Genomic DNA, 14,892 nt, shown 5'->3' on the forward strand with positions numbered 1-14,892 from the left:
TCTATCCACCTACCCTTCCACCCACCTATCCTCTATCCATCCACCCAGCTGTCTCTCTATCCATCCATCCTTGAGATCCCACATTCTCAGATACTTGTCCTTGGGCAGGTGTGGGACCAGCTGCCTCAGAGTCAATGGGAGAGCTTTCTAAAATGTGGGGCTTCTGGGCCCCACCTCAGCTAGAGAGCCTGGACCAGTGGTTGTCCATGTACAAAGGTGTCCCTGTGCTCCTGAGGTGCAGCTGGAGGCCTGAGAAGCACTTATGATGAGCTTCCTGCCTCCTGCTTAGTCTATATCAGTCAGTTGTCTGTGTGGGTTCAAGAAAGATCATTCAAAAATACACATCTGACCCTGGTCATGTCTTTGTTCAAAGCTCTCAGTATTTGGCACAACCCCCACCCCGCCTCCTCATTGACTCCAAACCCTTAGCTCACACCTGCCCCCAGCCTGGCAGAGCTACCTCTTTCCTGAAAGGTGCTCAGCCCACTCCCATGCCCCCAACCTCTCCCCACAGTGCCTTCCGTCCCCCTGCCTGGCTGGTGTCTGCCCAGCTGTGAGGATTCACCTTCCAGAACCCTGTCCCCTCCTCTTACCCTTGGTTACCCTTCTGTGGCCACCCACTGCCTGATCAGTGTCCCCTGCCCAGTGCTGTTGGAACAGAGAGGCTCTGTTGGACATAGGGTGTATGTGTGACAGCTTTCTCCCACAGACTGCCTGAAGAGATCTGTGTGTTTCTGCTCATGCCCTGTCTAGGCTGGGGTGGATCAGAATGCATTTTCTGCTCATTCCACCTCAATACCATAATGCAAATACATTTGTAGGGGTCGCCCTGAGATGACCTGATTTGGAAAGAAATCCTTGACCTTCATAACTTGAAAGCAGCTGACACTCTCCAGTACCTTCCCTTGGAATACAAACATGAAGCCATCACTTAACAGATTGCCAGTGCTTTATTGCCCTCCCCCAGATGGGCATCCTTCACCCTCCATGGGGCTTGAATGCATTCTGTGCTGTTGGGCTGCTCATGGTGTGGCAGGCAGGTGACTGCAGGTAAGGGGGGGCCTGGGCAGTGTCTCCTTTGTCAAAGCATATTCTGTTTGATAAAACAGCAGACCCGCTCCCATTTAAAGGTGTAGGAGAGTCAGAGGTGTTCACTGTCTACTTCCCTGCTTCCCACCTTTGCTTTCCACCCAGTCTGTAGCCTGGTGTCCTCAGTGGACAGAGCACATTACAACTGCTGGACCTCCTGCCACCATGGTGTCACGTGCAGTGTGTGACTTGCAGTGCAGCAGTGCTGGCAGAATGTGGGGTCATGAGGTCAGCCGGGGAGAGTGGTGACTGAGCCCATGAACATTGGGGTGGGAAATCAACTGCCTTGCAAGCCCAGTGTGGTACAGGGGATCAGGTGTCTCATGAGCCCGGAATCTTGGCATCACCTGGAAACCAAGTAAATCTGCCATGAGCCCCAGGAATGCTGCCTCTGGGTCTGGACTGAGATTTTCTAAGGCAGCCATGTCCTGACCTGCTACCAGCAGCTGCACTGGGGGTGGGGTGGGTGGGCTCACCAACCATGTCCAGTTGGAGTCACGCATGTTTGTTCTTGGCATTTATTCAGTAAGGACTTGGTTGATTATATATTTTTTTGGCATTGGTCTTTTTAGAGCTGCACCCACAGCATATGGAGGTTCCCAGGCTAAGGGTCCAATCCAAGCTGTAGCTGCCAGCCTACACCACAGTCATAGCAATGTGGGATCCTTAACCCACTGAGTGAGGCAAGGGATCGAACCCATGTCCTCATGGATATTAGTCAGGCTAGTTAACCCCTGAGGCATGATGGGAACTCCTTGTTGGTTGATTTGTAAGAAAGTGGAGTAGAGGACTTGATGGTGTGCAGGGGCTTAAGGTTCTCTGGAATGCCTCCATCCTTTGCCTCGCATGGTACATTGGAGCCTTGTGCCCACAGTGGACCCCCTCCTTATCCTTGGCCTCCCCTGTCAGCTCTCGACATCCTCTTTGCTTCAAGATCACCTTAGAGTTCCCTAGTGGCACAGCAGGTTAGGGATCTGGCATTGTCACTGCTGTGGCTCAGGCTGCACCTGTGGCATGGTTTCAATCCTGGCCCAGGAACTTCCTTATGCTGCAGATGTGGTCAAAAAAAAAATTGGACCAGGATGTCTCATACTCTAGTGCCCTCTTTACTGTCTCTGGCAGCCCTGTGCTCTCAAGTCCACCACATCTCAGCCAGACATGGATCTCCAAGCCAAGCTCAGGGCCCACCTCCACTGAGTCCCACAAGCTGCATTCCATTGACGTCGTGGTCCCTACCATCCTGCTCCATGGCTCCACGCTGGGCTCCACACTTAGCTGGCCCTTGAGGGTCACCCCAGTAGGTCTCCCACTCCCTTTGCCAACTCTCTTTGTTCACTCATCAGACACCGAGGGAGCACATTCTGTGCAGGATTGTGATAGATTCTGTGGGTACAAAAGTAAAAAAGTCTGAGCACCAGTCCTGAGGGGCTCATAACCCAGAATGAGAGGTGGCCATTCTCCAAATGATTTTTTTAAGTATAGTTGGTTTACAATGTTGTGCCAGTTACTGCTGTACAGTAAAGTGACCCAGTCATTCTTTGACCCATACATTCTTTGTCTCATATTATCACCCATCATGTTCTATCCCAAGACACTGGATAAGTTCCCTGTTCTGTACAGCAGGACCTCATTGATTGTCCATCCTAAATTTAATAGTTTGCCTCTACTAACCCCAAACTCCCAGTCCCTCACACTCCCTCCTCCTCCCCCTTGGCAACCACAAGTCTGTTCTCTGTGCCTGTGAGTCTGTTTCTGTTTTGTAGATAGGTCCATTTGTGTTATATTTTATTTTATATCTGTGTGTGTGTATGTGTGTGTGTGTGTGTGTGTGTGTGTGTGCACACTATATTTTAGATTCTGCATGTAAGTGATAACATATGGTGTTTGTCTTTCTCTTTCTATCTTACTTCACTGAATATGAGAATCTCTAGTTGCATCCATGTTGTGCAAATGGCAATATTCTGTTCTTTTTTATGGCTGAGTAGTATTCCATTGTGTATATGTACCATATCATTATCCACTCACCTGTCAATGGACATTTAGGTTGTTTCCACGTCTTGGCTATTGTGAATAGTGCCACAATGAACATAGGGGTGCATGTGTCTTTTTGAATGAAAGTTTTATCTGGAAATGTGCTGAGGAGTAGGATTGCTGTGTCATATGGTAGTTCTATATTTAATTTTCTGAGGTACCTCCATACTGTTTTCCATAGTGGTTGTACCAATTTACACTCCCACCAACAATGCAAGAGGGTTCCCATCTTTCCACACCCTCTCCAGCATTTGTTATTTCTTAACTTATTAATGATGGCCATTCTGATTGGTGTGATGTGGTACCTCATTGTAGTTTTGATTGGCAATTCTCTAATAATTAGTGATGTTGAGCATTTTTTCATGTGCCTACTGGTCATCCATATAGGGCTGCGTTTGTGTTTCAGTGGTGGAGAAAGGAGTTGGGTGGGGGAGGGCAGGCTCAAGGAAGGCCCCTCAGAGGAGGAGGAACATGGACCATGCCTGGCAGCTGGGGGTGAGGGCAGTGGGCAGCATACCTCCTCCCTCGCATGCCTTAGAGTGCTCTCAGCCACCTGTTGCTCCCAAGACACTCCTGCTGTCTCCCAGCCCAGCCATCACTCATGCCATCCCCCAGTACCTTCTTCTGCAAAGTTGGTTCTATCCTTGGCATCTTACCCATCTCCCCCTTTCCTAGTATTTCACCTTCCTTGGATCCCTTCTGCACTTTCTATTTTGGCCATGACGTTTCCTGTTTTGTACCTTTTGTCATTTACTTTCCCCATCTCCCTACTCCTAGGATTTCCTTGAAGGACTGATGGGGCCATGGAACTTCAATCACTTATGGGCCCTTGACTAAGCAAAGGGCAAAAAAAGCAGAGCAACTGAGTGCACTGGGATGTTTATGACCTTGGCTCTTTTGTTGGTGTAGTTGAGTGGCCCACAGAGTTAGAAAGTGGACAATGTCTGCCGTGGATACTGGAAGACCCTTGGCATCTGAGGAGAACACTCAGAGGCACTTTTTCTTCTCTCTGTCCATGTAGGGTTCGATGACCTTCAGGTGTGCACTGACCCAGGCATCCCCAAGAATGGCTTCAGGATGCCCAGCGGAGGGGTTTTCTTTGAAAGCTCTGTCACTCAGTTGCACTGCCAAGACAGATTCATGCTGAAGGGCTCTACAATGAGATTGTGTATGAAACACCTGAAATGAACCCTCGGCTGAGTCCCAAGTGATAAGCCCATGTGTGTGCAGGAAGGTAAAGTGCTCCCCCACCCCCACTCTACCACATGGAAGCCACTCACATGATGGGCATGTGGCCACTGGGGTACAGGGCTGGGTGCCAGACTGGCTGGTACCTTGGGATGCACTCTGCTTCAAAGCTGATCCTGCAGCCTGATGGAGGAGCCTGTGTGTGAGGTCAGGGCTGGGGCAGGGGAGAAATGCATCTGGACATTACAAATAATCATCCTCCTTCTCTGTCTCAATTATCATCTGATTTATCACCATTTTTGTCAATGCAAGAGAGCAACTCAGATAACATTGGGGCTATTTATTAGTGCACTGCCAACTCAGCACTTATGTTCCTCAATAAAATGTGCAGGAAATATATTGGCCCCAAACTGTGTCTAATGATATGGAAGATGCATGTGTTAGAGGAATAAATCAATTACACCTTATCAAGTTCTGTGTTAGACATGATTCATTTAAGGAAAGAAAGAACTGTGGCAAGTAATGATTGATTGATAAGGTATATGTTTATTTCTAGCAATTATCCCTAAATTTATTGGTCATGACAAAATATTCATTTACTTCTACTAATTATCTCTAAGTATGTTGGTTGAAACAACTTTATATGTAGGTGTGTGTATCTATATGTGTGTGTGTATATATTTTGCTTGTTTGTGTTTACTCTTTGGATATACTTTTAGAGTTTAAAAGAAGTCACTGAGTTTAATTGCAATGCCAAATTGTTCATGACATATCTCTCATGATTGACAAGGCTGAAATAGGAAAAACTGTGAATCAGGAAATAATTCTAGCCCTGAACTGCCAATAGGCATAGAATTTATATTTCATCAATATCATTAGAAGGGGTTTCACTTTCTCTTAACACCATTATTGATTTGGAGGATGGAGCTTTTATAATAATGCTATGTGAACTCTTGTTCTGATTTAGTGTCTGTCTTCTTTATGACACTTTTAAGATAATTTGATTTGACATACATTTATCAAACATCAAATTTGCTCCTCCTTATGGAAATTATGAAGGATGGGTAATTTATGTGTTAACCCTTAAAGGACTTGATATCTTTGCTTTTATTTCCAAGGTATTTTTTAAAGTCAAAATTTATACAAAGAATTTAGGTTTTTAAAAATAAATTTACTTTTTCCTCTTACATGCAGTCCAAGCAAGCTATTATTTCCTTAAGTTATAGAAACTAAAATTTTATTTCATTTGCATCTTAAAACTTACTTGCTGAAACCTATGAACCAAGGTACCCACCCAGTGCCTAAAAGACAGATAAGCTCAAAAACATCAGAGAACAAAGGAAACCAATGAGCTTCCTCACTATTGCCCAAGATGAGGGTCTTCTGTTTCTTTGTCATCCTAGGGGGGAAAAAAAGGCTTAGGCCTATTTAGGTAAGCATCTTTCCACCTTTGTAGGTAACTATGTCTTGCATAGCAATTCCAAAAAGGGGAGTGCAAAACCACCTGGGAGTAGAGGCTTCTCTTGTACTGGTCTGTCAGCACAATTCTTAACACTTGGCTCCAGATGTGTGGGGAAGGCAGTAGAGAGTCAGCTTTTTGGATTAAGCAAGGTGCTTCTGATCGATGGCACAGGCCTCCTCATTTCCAGTCACAATGTTGTGCTGGAAGCATCATTTTAGGAAGTTTGGAATAACAGGTATTGCCTTTCTCAGCATGATGGTATAATTATTTTGAATCAAAATGGTGATTTTGGAGTTCCTGCTGTGACTCAGCAGGTTAAGAACCTGACTACTCACATCCATGAGGATGCAGGTTTGATCCCTGGCCTTGATCAATGAGTTAAGGATCCAGCATTGCTGTGAACTACAGTGTAGGTCGCAGATGCAGCTCAGATCTGGCATTGCTGTGGCTGTGGCTTAGATGGCAGCTCAGATTCAACCCCTTGGTGGGGACCTTCCATATGCTGCAAGTGCAGCCATAAAAAAGAAATAAAATGGTGACTTTGTTGGTCTTTGAAAAGTTTGTATAAAGACATTAATCTGTTACCCTTGCAGTGGAGAAAACCATCACAGTCTGAGCCTCTGGACGTGGCTCACAGGGGTGAGGGGAGGGTACTTGTCTACTCCACACGTGTTGTATAGTAGGGACAAAGCTAAATTCTTTTGTCCCCTGATTTATAAATTGTCTTTATTCCTTGATTAAGATTTATACTGGCCAAATGGTAAGGGCTGCTGAATTCATTTATTTCCCTTGTCAGGTAATTCTTGGAAGGCTAATGGATTTTTTTGGCATGGTGATAAGCCTGATAACAATAATAAATACTCACATCTTTATAGGTCACTAGAGTTTAAAAGTACAGTCAGATTCACTATCTCATTGAACCCTACAAGGCAAGTCCTATTGTCCTCATTTCCTGATTAGGAAACTGAGGCTCAGCGACATTCATCTTCTTTGTCCAAGTCACACAGCTGAGGAGTAAGCAGTGGATCTGTGACTAGTTCTCAGCCAGCACTTTTTCCTCTCCAGCATTAGGTCTGATTTTCTTCTTGGTGTCACAAAATCCCAATTGTCATCAGTTACACAACCCAGTGTTATGCCAAAAAGGATCATCAACATTCAGAGTTGAAGGGACTCCGTAATCAGATAATTCAGGCCCTTGTTTGCATTTAGTTTTTGTTTGATCAGTAGGGAAACTGAGTCTCAGAGAAGGTAAGAGCCTTCTCAGACTTAACTGGTGATTTAGGGACAAATCTGTTCTAGCTCAGGTCCTGTCAGTGTGACCTGGACTCCTTCCAGATTTCCCTGCTGTCAGGCAGTTCTGCCCGACACACGGATTTTATTATATTTTTACTTATTTATTTGTTTTTGTTTATGCCTGCAGCATACAGAAGGTTTCAGGCTAGGGATTGAACCCATGCCACAGCAGAGACAATGCTGGATCCTTACCCTACTGAGACTTCAGGGAACTTTGAGAGGTACAAATGTAAAAAAGAAAAAAGTTCATTTGCAATAAATGCTTTGACATTTTTCTTTTTATCACTGCAGCATATGGAATTTCCCAGGCTGGGGGACAAACCAGAGCTGTGGCTGCTGGCTACACCACAGCCACAGCCAAACTGGATCTGAGCCACATCTCGACCTATGTGCAGCTTGCATTAATACCAGATCCTTAACCCACTGAGCCAGGCCTTGGATTGAACCCACATCCTCACAGAGACAACCTCAGATGCTTAACTCACTGAGCCACAGTGGGAACTCCCTTCAAATGCTTTGATAGCAGGAATGTGCTCTCCAGAAGCAAGGTGGTATTAAGGCAGATGATTTTTTGTGCATTCACACAGATTCCCTTTCTTCTCCTCCTCACTTTGCACTGCTACATGAACCAGCCCTCTCTCCCTTCACTCCATTCCAAATAGTTTATTCCAAGTAATCTCACTTATAAGAGTTTGGACTTACAAATATTAATTTCCTGGTACCCAAAGCCTGCAGCTTAAGAGGTGCCACTATTATTCCAAGCAACTTCTGTTAAGACTAGAATCTACATATCCCTAAGCAGGGGTGAGGATGCTTATGGTCCAGGGAGCAGGGACATGACCAGTATGATGGAGAGGGGACCATGTAGTTGGAAAAGGATTGAAATATTCCCTGTGTGCACAGGGCTGCTGACATAGTAAGTACAGTGAACAAAGCCACCATCTTGGGCTCTTCCTTTCCAAGATCACTCAACTAGTGTCCTGGGGGCCACTTTCTCTGGGAAAATACAACCCCTTCCCCGCATTTTGGAAGAAAAGGTATACGTAAAATTAGATTAACTCTGTGTAAATTCACTTGACAACAAAACCAGGATTAGGACCTGCATCCTGGAGTTTCCATTGTGGTGCAGCAGAAACAAATCCAACTAGGAACCATGAGGTTGTGGGTTTGATCTCTGGCCTTACTTAGTGGGTTAAGGATCCAGCATTCTCATGAGCTGTGGTGTAGGTTGCAGAGTTGGCTTGGATCTGGCATTGCTGTGGCTCTGGAGTAGGTTGGAAGAAATGGCTCTGATTCAACCCCTAGCCTGGGAACCTCCATATGCCTTGGGTGTGGCCCTAAAAAGACAAAAAAGACAAGAAAAAAAAAAAGACCTGCATCCTGACTCCTAGTTCAGTGCTCTTTCCATCATACTGATGTTGTGCAAAACAAGCTGCAGGTCAGATTCACCTGGGGGACTTTTATTTATTTTTTTCAATTTTTTTTTCACATTTTAACAACATGAAGATTTTGTTATTATAAATTTCAAAACAAAATTGAGGAATTTCCACATAATATTTATAACCTTCAAAGTACAATATTAATACGTGTCCATTAGTTAGAAATAACAGCAGTATGTTAGGCTACAGAGTTTAGCATAAAACCAGTTTACAAATATGAAAAACAGTAATGGTTCAATATTCACCATTACACATGAATCCATTTCTTCCAGAAAAAAAATTTTAAAAAAATTAAAATTTCACTATGACGAAATATTAAAATAACACCCCAAACATGCCACAATCACTATTCACAAATAAAGTTAAAATGAAATATACAAAATTTCACTTAATACTGTCAAATAACAATAAACTACAAGATTTCCAGAACAGAAACGGTAGGGCCCCTGAATGTTTTACAGTGAATGTCAGGAAAAGGATTAAGTTATGACTTATTTTCATGATATATAAGCCCAAAATTTACATGACCATTTCAAAATATACCAATTAAGATTTATCATTTGTAAGATGCACTAAACAAACAGTCCTTAAAGGTGAACACAAATGCTTCATTAAAACACTGTAACAACACCAAGGTGTGTTTATGATGTTCAAAGATTCATAATTAAAACTGTAATATTTACTCTCTCTGGTAAACAGATAATACCCATAATGCTTTTCAAAAAATCCTCTAAGTCCTCATTGCTCTCTTTTGTATTTATCATGGCTCATTTCAAAGGCATATTACAGCTTTCAGCTGATTCCAAGTGAATATTATTAAAACACACACATACACACAGCTCCCAAATGAAATAACTTGTTCCCCAATGAAGTATCATCCTTTCGAATAAAACAACTGTATTTAAAACAGTCAAAAACAAGACTTCTCATGTTCAACTAGACTTGAAGAGCTTAGTTTTAATTAAATTCAAGCACAATGTATCACCAAGTGTATTAGTATACAAATATCCAATAATAGGCAGTAAATATTTCTAAAATGAGGAAAGTTAAAAATAAATACTTTTGGTGACTTAATTTACTGGTGTCTAATGCGAGATTCCCAAAATATCAGGTATTCACTTGCTTGAGTCAACTTCTGCATCACATGGTTTCCTAAACATAAGGTGCTTATCAATTTCTTAACTACTCTATTTGCCAATGTTCAGAAAAAAACACATAGCATGATCTTAAGAGTGTTCAAGATGGCTCACTTATTTTACTGTCAAGCAAAGCTAAATTTACATTCCAGGAAACACTGCAGTTTAATTTTAAAAACAAACAAACAAAAAATGCAGCAGTAAAACACTTTGTGAGGAGAAACAGATGCATTCACATATAATAAAGCCACTGCAACTTCTTCAGGCATTCAACTGTTGTGTTAAATAAACAGACAGGAGTTATTTAGCAGCAATGATTCTGCAATACATAATGCACTGTGTTTCTCAGTCCTGCACAAAAATTGCAGCTACAGTTACATCAATAGCTGTAACCTATTGGCTCTAACGGCAGAGAAGACCTTAAAACCAAATGTACCAAAAAATTGTCACACTGTGACAACAAATACAAAAACAATTTGTAGGTATGAAATAAAATGACTCCACTGTGAAGAGGACAGTGTAGACAAATGAACATTCCACGTCCACCAAAATAAATAACTGCCTTCAGATCTGAGTCCTTGATTGATAAGAAAGGCTGGGGGCTGGGCTTGAAACCATTTCATCAGACTTAAAAAGCATGCTCTGTCTTCTGTTATTCCCATGTCTTAAATAGAAAGTCATTTTATGAGGCAGTTCAAGGTTCAGGTTTATCCCACATACAGTATTTGGTGACTCTATGAAGCTAATGTTCCCACCAGCAAAAGCTAATACACCATGGCAAGAGTGATCAGCATTGTCTTAAATGACCCTCTTGTTGATGGGGTCAGTCTATAGCATCTGTGCTTCGAAGTGATGAACCTGATGACTAGGGAAGCACAAGATGCATCTTCTGCCTCAGGTGCCAGGGATAGCATGTACACTGATCAAGTCAGGTCACTTGTAAAAGGTCTTTGTGCCATTTGCAGCTTTCAGGATCCCTCCTTTGACTGAGTCAGATTTCTTTCTTAAGGATTACTGAGCTGCCCACATCAACAGAAAAGTGAGTGCATGCAATGCTAAATGTACACAGTTTTGGAATGCACTGTACATTGGCTTTTACATTGACAATTTTATTCATCAATTTATAAACCAAACACTTGATTCCACACAAAATTTTATGATTGACACATGAAATGGTTTATGACAAACACACCTTTCTCTGGATAGGAAGAATTTCAAAAACCCAGGTCCTTTTGCAACTGAATCTCTTTCAAACTGAATATTGACACACTTTCAGGTAAAGCATGTATTCTTCAAAAGTACACATGTTTCATGTCCTCTTCTGCTGAAACCCTTTTCTTAGATTCATACTGAAGAAATTTTGTTATCAATTCAATTCCTTCAGAGTCTAATCTGGGTGGATGGTTAATTAGAGGCTGTGGTTTATATTTTGGAAAGCTGTAGTTCTTGAACTCATCATTTGAAGAAACACCTGGCCAAGTTTCCTGAGATGGAGTTCCTAGCAGTCAGAAGATTAAGTGTAGTTCATCTTCCACAGTTGATCCTGGAAACAGAGGTCTTCCAGAAACCATTTCAAAGAAAATGCAACCAACACCCCACATGTCAATCTGTGTTGAGTACTCTGAGGAACCGAGAAGCACATCAGGTGGCTGGCACCACAGCATGACAACTTCATTTGAGTAGGTCTTTGTGGGAACTGACTTGGCTCTGGCTTGTCCAAAATCTGCTAGCTTTAATTCTCTTTCATTAATGAGGAGGTTCTGTGGTTTTAAGTCTTGGTACAAGAACTTTCTTCTGTGGCAATATGCCAAATCACATAGAATCTGGTATAGGAACAGCTTTACATTGGGCATACCCATGATGTTGCCACAGTCATCCATGTACTGTTTAGATCTTTATCCAGATACTCAAAGACGAGGGTCAAAGACTTATCTGTGTGAACAATGTCATGTAAGGTTACAATATTTGCATGTTTTAGATCCTTTAATAGTGAAACTTCTCTTATTGCTGTGTAGGGCGCACCTTCTTCATGTTCCAATTGGATCTCTTTCAATGCCACAAAATTCTCTGTCAATTTACTTCTTCCTTTATATACTGTTGCATATGTACCCTCTCCAAGCTTTTCTAACTTGATGTAGGTTTCCATTTTTCCAAACCCATTTTCTGATAAGGAAACTCTCCAAGACCTTTGGCTCATTGGTTGAGCAAATGGTGGACGGTTCATCTGCAACTTTTCAAGATGCCCATCAGGTATTCTGATATCTGCAGACAGTGATAACTGCTTATTTAAATCCTCCATGGAGATGCGTCTATGTATATGATTTCTAAGACAAACACCCATAGGTGACTGGACTTCATCAGATGATGTCCCTGAAGCTTGGTCACTCTCAACATCTGATCCCATTTTTAGATTTTCATGAACCATATCTAATCTGCTTCCATTTCTGGGCATTGCCATGAAGGAACCAACGCCTCCTCCAATAACGCTATGTGGTCTCTGAAGAGGGGCTTCCTGAAGGACCGCGTGTACTGGTGGAGGAAGGAATGCATACTGTGAGAGGTTGGAGGCCTGCCATTCTTCACAATAGGCTCATTATCCTTGCTGCTGTTTTCTTCAATAGTCATTTGTTCAGCCAATTCAGACAATGATTCATCAATAGTCTGGCTTCTTCGAAGGCTGAGGGATAGCCTTCTCTTAAATTTGTTCATCCTATCAAATTGAATGTGATTTAAAAAATTCTTAAGAAACTGCCAGAGCTAGCACCATTCTGATCAGTCAGCAGCAATCCTCCAGGAAAAGATTACAATTCACGGAAGGCAGCAAGTGTGGGGGCCACGTCCTGAGCCCAGGCAAAGCGAGGCAGTGTGCAGACTGAAAGAAGCTCTGCTGACACCCACAGAGACTGGATGCAGGTCTGGGTCCCAGTGGCCAGCAGACCTGAGGGGCCTCCGAGGCACAGGCCTCCACCGCAGCCACCACCTTCCAGTTCAAGCTGAGGGTCTGAGCCTCCAAGAGGGGCCACATGTTCCTCATGTGTTGCCAAGCCCCCCAGATAACATGGCTTTCAAGCTGCGGGGCCACGCAGGCCATGCACGTATCCCCTTTGAGGAGCAGAGCAGGAGCCAGGCAGCCTGGGAAGTGCTGAAACCCAGCTGAGGCTGCCTGGCTAGACGTGGGCTCCTTCTTTTCTGGTGCCAGATCATGAGGAGCTGAGGACACTGAGGGCAGCCACTCTTGCTCACTGCATGTGCCTCACTTTCTCACTCTGAGGCTGCAGATTGATGCCACCACCTGTCCCCCCTGGGGTGGCAGGGCTGGGGTACTTTTAGAAATAACGGTGCCAGGAGCTTTCTCCAAGACCTCCTATTTTAGTTGTTCTGGGCAGTGGGAATTCAACCATGGTATTTCTGAAAGCTTCCAGTGTCCTTGCAGTTACTGCTGCCAGCTGCACTTTGTCTCCACCTCATCATCTGCCTGTGGCCAAAGGTCACATAGAGCACAGGAGAGCAGTCCCTGTCTTTGCCCAAACCTGCCATGTCTCCATGCTGAACCCCTCTCTGCTCCAGTTCCTTGCAGAATGCACCAGGGGAGGAAATGAAATCATTCAGCAAGCATTATTTTTAAGTACTTCCTAAAATATTTTGATTCTCATAGACCTGACCAGGATGGCTATAAAATATGAGTAATATGATGGGAAGAAGATTCTTTAAGTTTCCTGGAGAGAAGGTGCAATGTGAGTTTCAGTGTGATTATTACATTATAAATTTTTAATTGAAAAATTCAACTTGACTCAGGAGCAAAAAAAGATGGCAGATAACTCTTTTATTCAGTGAAACTGGGGGTGGGGGCAGATATTTGTCAAAAGCAAGGCAGCCGTACTTCTTTTTTACAGTTCCTCCTATATTAAGGTGAGTTGTCTTCCAGCTCCAGAAACTGCACCAATACAGATGGATGCTTTAAAAATGTTTTATTCAGGATAGTTTTCTTCTCATATGCATTTTCTATCCTTTAAAATTTCTTTCTTCTTACCTTAGATGTGGGTTATCAGAAATAGCAGCCTGTGCCCACAGGGGCAAATATTTACATGTTTTTGCCTAACATACTCTTCTCATTTTCCATCCTCTAAGATGGGAAGGGGAAGGGAGTGCCTCTCCCTGTCTTCAGGAGCACTGCCATTTATTTGTGCTTCTGGTAACAGAAGTCACTGCTTTCCTCCTCTCCTTCCCTTGTGGCTTCTGTGTGAGTTTGGGTTTTTGTTCTTAAAATGATGTCTTTCACTTAACTCTGGTAAGACTTGAAAGGAAAAAAAAAAAAACGGAGGAAATAAGATCAGGTCAGATGGGGGCAGATGCAGTAAAGATAAATGACAGAAATGATCAGTTATCATTGTTGCAAGATGACAGCTGGACCACCTCAGACAAGGGTTCACAAGCCTGCACAACTGAGCCCCCTGTAGTGCAGAGGAAAATCCCAATCCTAGCAGCCTTTACCAGCTGCCTCCTGTCATCTCCCATGGTCTGTGAGTGCTGAGACTTGCCCTTTCTCTACAGGGACCATGGAGGTAGGGAGTTGAGTTGCTTTAAGTCACAGAATTATTAGGCAATGGCGGAACATCCCCACATTCCATATCCTTGTCGGATTGTGTACAAAGGTCACAAAATGAGTGTTAGAAAGGTGTTGCACCAAGCTGATCATGGAGATTCCCCCAGAAAGCAGTTTTTCACAAGCTCAGAACTAAAATGACCCAGAATTAGGTTGGCCACTTATGGAAAATGCAGGGTATCCTTCCAAACCTATCACAGATGAAGTTCTTTTTCCCTTAAGCCAGTCTTGAGCAGTTTAGGGCCGACTGTGGCTCCCCAGTCTGCATCTTGAGAGTCCTGTTAGAGTGAAGATCTTGGCATTCCTCTTGTGGCCCAGAGGGTTAAGAACCCAACTAGTATCCATGAAAACTCAGGCTTGATCCCTGGCCTCACTCAGTGTGTTAAGGGTCTATCATTTCTGTGAGCTGTGGCATAGTTTGCAGATGTGGCTTTGATCTGGCATTGCTGTGGTTGTGGTGAAGGCAAGCAGCTACAGCTCCAATCTGACCCCTAGCCTGGGAACTTCCATATGCCACAGGTGTGGCAGTAAAAATAATAAATAAATAAAATAATGCAGATCTTAGAAGGCCACCCTGGAGGCAGAATGAGAGGCTCAGCTACAGTGCTGCCTCCCAGCTGCTCAGATAAGAACTTGTTCTTTACTCCAGGT

General features: G+C 43.3%; 1 protein-coding gene and 2 pseudogenes across 1 annotated transcript in view; 1 reads left to right on the forward strand and 2 right to left on the reverse strand.

Annotated features, from left to right (window-relative positions):
* The window catches only part of LOC146398945 (uncharacterized), a 367,324-nt gene that overhangs the window by 255,623 nt on the left and 96,809 nt on the right, over window positions 1-14,892 (reverse strand). The gene's annotated exons all lie outside the window — the stretch shown is intronic.
* The window catches only part of LOC146398952 (sushi domain-containing protein 4-like), a 60,204-nt pseudogene that overhangs the window by 1,456 nt on the left and 43,856 nt on the right, over window positions 1-14,892 (forward strand).
* LOC146398953 (cyclin-dependent kinase 17 pseudogene) lies at window positions 10,793-12,369 on the reverse strand (annotated as a pseudogene).

The sequence above is a fragment of the Sus scrofa genome, chromosome 10 (assembly GCF_054392235.1).
Source record: "Sus scrofa isolate SSC_HxYL_T2T_F1_AM1 chromosome 10, Sscrofa_HxYL_maternal_Yorkshire_Landrace_v2.0, whole genome shotgun sequence".
Lineage (NCBI taxonomy): Eukaryota > Metazoa > Chordata > Mammalia > Artiodactyla > Suidae > Sus > Sus scrofa.